This window comes from Ursus americanus, chromosome 6 (assembly GCF_024610735.1).
Source record: "Ursus americanus isolate L20-20 chromosome 6, mUrsAme1.1.p, whole genome shotgun sequence".
Taxonomy (NCBI): domain Eukaryota; kingdom Metazoa; phylum Chordata; class Mammalia; order Carnivora; family Ursidae; genus Ursus; species Ursus americanus.
The window spans coordinates 31,489,166-31,493,234 of NC_142132.1; positions in this window are offsets into that span (position 1 = coordinate 31,489,166).

The window sequence follows — 4,069 nt, forward strand, 5'->3', positions numbered from 1 at the left end:
GCTTTGTTGTACTAATTCTAGCAGCGCACAGAAGCTGACATGTGATCACCTCATGATTATCTATGTGCATTAGGTTTAAAAAGAGGGGGAAAAAAAACTTCCATACATAGCACAATAGCATTCAAATCAAAGTACTTGGGTTCTTTTCCTGGGATTGGAGCTAAACATAGCAGGATAAGTAAGATTAGGAGGGAGCGTGGAAGGGTGAAGGTGATACTAGGAGCCAGAAGGTTGGGAACCTAAAGTGACTGTAGTAGAAACACTGAATGGGCAAAGTAGGCACTACCAGGGGTAGTTACATGGAAGCTCATTGTATGGGGACTTGAAAGGCAGAGAGAAACCGGGAGATAGTCTGTTTTTTTTCTGCAACATATTAATGATCTGAATCTAGAATTGCCTTTTAATAAGGCATTTACTTAGTTATAATAAATCCTACTTCATGAGCAGAAAATGCTGATTACAAAAGCCATCTCTGATGGGTTTATCATTTTGCCCCACTCGAAAGTACCCTGAAAGTAACCTGCCTCCCTGGAGGAAAGTGGCAAGGTTCTCATAGCAGTTATTACCAAACCAGGGGAAAGTGCTTCTGTACAAGGGAGATTCTGCACAGCGGGAGTTCGGACCTGAGAAGCTGATGGCATGGTTCCCACTAGAGTCTGTTATGTAGATATTTATGGTAATTCAGCAACCCTGCCTCCGAAGAAGCCTGTTCCAAAACAGACCACAAAGCTAATAGAGTATTTAGGGTCTCCAGACTGGGCTTCTTAAAGGGGAATAAAGTTATGTGACAATTCACCCTATATCATGAGGTAGGAGACATCTAATCTACTCCTAACAGCCTACAAGTCCTCAGAAACTGGTCCCCCTATATCTTTATTCATGTGCTTATTCCCATGCCCAGGTGCTATGAAACCATTCCATGCCTCTACCAAAAAAGTTTAAATATAACTCACATACCATAAAAGCCACCCTTTCAAAGTATACAATTCAGTGGTTTTTAGTATATTCAGAGTTACATAACCACCACCACTAATTCCAGAATGTTTTCATCATGCTAAAAAGAAAGCCCATCCTGATCAGCTTTCACTTCCCATCTCCCCTTTTCCCTGGGTTCCTAGCAGTCACTAATTTTTTTTCTCTCTCTATATATAGATTTGCCTGTTCTGGACGTCTTCGTATAAATGAAATCATACAATATGTGACCTTTTGTGCCTGGCTTCTTTCACTTAGCATAATATTTTCAAGGTTCCTGTTGTAGCATGGATGAATAATATTCCAGTGTGTGAATAACCACATTTTATTTATTCATCAGTTGATGGACATTTGGGTTGTTCCTACCTTTTGGAAGTTGTGATTAATGCTGCTTTGAACATTCATGTACAATTTTTTGTGTGGACTTAAGATTTTATTTATTTTGAGTATATATCTAGGAGTAAATTTCTGGGTTATGTGATAACTCTGTGTTTAAGTTGTTGAAAAACTGCCGAAGTACTTTCCAAAGAGGAAATCCCACCAGCAGTGTGTGAGTATTCCAGTTTCTCCACATCTTTGCCAACACCTGTTATTGTCTTTCTTATTTTAGCCATCCTAGGGGGTGTGCAGTGGCATTTCATGCTCTCCCATGCCCTTGTAAACTGTAGTACTTAGAGATCTGACACCAGAAATCAGCATACCTGTTCTTCTAAGACAGGAATACCTCAAGTGTTCTCTTCCTCGCTGCTAATTTAATTAGCTTGTAAACCCAGTTTCCAATTACAAGAGTACTTAATATACCTTAAATAAGATTTTATGGTTATCTCTATTCACTCTCCTTGTAATAGACCTTCAAAACATTTTTTAAACCATCTATAGAACAATGCAGTCATCTTAGTTCCCTCCCTTTTATCTACATAGGTTATCAGCTATTTGTCTTACTGCACAAAAGGTCTGTATTGTAACCATGAATTCAATTTAAGGAACAAGTTTTATTGTAAAGGGGTATGTACAATTTGGATAGAATGAAATTGAAATCCCAGGCAGACATTATAGGTGTGGAGAAACAAGTACTCTCAAAAACTTTTGGGAGAATTATAAACTGGTAGAAACTTGGAGAGAAGGGCAGATAACTCTTTGATAATATGTATCGAAAGCCTTAAAAATGTTAATAAACTTTGGCCCAATAATTCCGCCTATTGGACATAATCAAGGAGGAAAAAATATCCAACAGTGGAGAATTAAATATAATATATCCATAGACTGCAATGTTGTACAACCACTCAAAATTGAGTAGACTTACCTTAATTACAATATGATCTATTTTTAAGTGAACAAAACAGACTACAAAGGAAGGCATATATTCTTGATCTCATTTTTTTTTTTAAACAAAAGCTATACATGTATACTTAGGCAAACAAAGTCTGGAAAGCTAACATGTCAAAATGGGGATTTTAAAAAAAAATAATAAGCATTTCTGATTTTTATAATCAGAGAAAATAAAACTATATTTTGAAGAAAATATATGCTCTCCAAAAGGAAACTCTCTGTCTAGTGTATGTAATAATGTTCTATATTTATGAGTAACTTCCCTTTTCTATTGATGTGTTTATTTGGCATTCTGGGCCTGTCTTTGAATCAGGGGTTCTGAAATGCCAGTCACATCATAATCTTCTGGGGTAGTTCATAAAAATACTGATTTCTGGGCCCTACCCCTAGAGATTCTGATTTACTGGTGGGAAAAGGAGGTTCTGAGAATATGTATGCTTAAAAGGCTTTTCTGGTACTTCTGATGCGCAGCCTGGTTTACAAAACTATGAAGTGATGTTGTATAGTACTGCTGAAACGGGTTTCATTTAAGCATCTGTCCTATCATTGCCAACTCCTGTGATATGTCTACGAGCCTAGCCTACCGCCTTTTCTCTGAGAATTCCCATCACTCAGAGTTCTGCCACAGGTGGGCCCAGCTTCCAGGCTCATGTTACCTGCATGATCCTCCCTCTCCTAGCCACAGCTCACCAGTCCAAAAGTGGAGTCCTGGACCAAGTTAGGCCAGTAAGATTTTCTCTCCTAGGACTTTGGAACTGGGACCAAGACAGGAAGTCAGTCAGGAGCCGGCACTAACTAAGGATATTTGAGGGCTGAGGAAGCCGTTTTCCACCAAGTGTTCATTGATGAAGAGCCTACCTTGAAAGGGGGAAAAAAGAAACAGATGTGCAGAGAGAAGTGTAAACAAGACACCCAGAGAGGAAGGGTAGTTTTCGTTCCCAACTTCCAGTGCCTTGTACCCACCTCTCATGAGATTTGGTTTTACCTCTTGCTCTTAGAGACTGTAAGTTATTCCTCCTAGTAAATTGCCTTATTTGAATATTTATCAATAATTAAAGAACCCAAGACTAATATAACTTAAACCAATAAAGAAGTAGTCTTCAATCCCGTATTCCTATAGTCCAGTTCTTTTTTTTTTTTTTTAAGATTTTATTTATTTATGTGACAGAGAGACAGCCAGCGAGAGAGGGAACACAGCAGGGGAGTGGGAGAGGAAGAAGCAGGCTCCCAGCGGAGGAGCCCGATGTGGGACACGATCCTGGAACGCCGGGATCACGCCCTGAGCCGAAGGCAGACGCTTAACGACTGCGCTACCCAGCCGCCCCCCTATAGTCCAGTTCTAAATAGTCCACTTCCTATGTGACTTTCTAGTCATGGCCAACTATATTTCCATTTGCTGAGACAAAAATTAGATCCTTCCCATAAAAAAAATAATTTAAAAAATCATATGCAGGAAGGATACCATGGCTGAGTTATTTCCTCTATTTCTGCAGAGGCGCAAACTAGCTTATATTTCTGGATTTAGTTTCTCCCAATCCATAGTCACATATCCCACTCCTTTCTCCTCACTGGTGGGGTAGAATATTAATAGTAAAATAGTAATAAAAATCAAATAACAGTTACAAATAAAGTAGAAAATGTACAGTGTAAAGGATTTCTATATTTGTTCCTCTTAACAACCCTATGGAATAGACAATATCAGTGTTATTAGTCCATTTCTTATTTGAGAAAACTAAACCCAAAGGAATTCATTCATTTATCAAATATT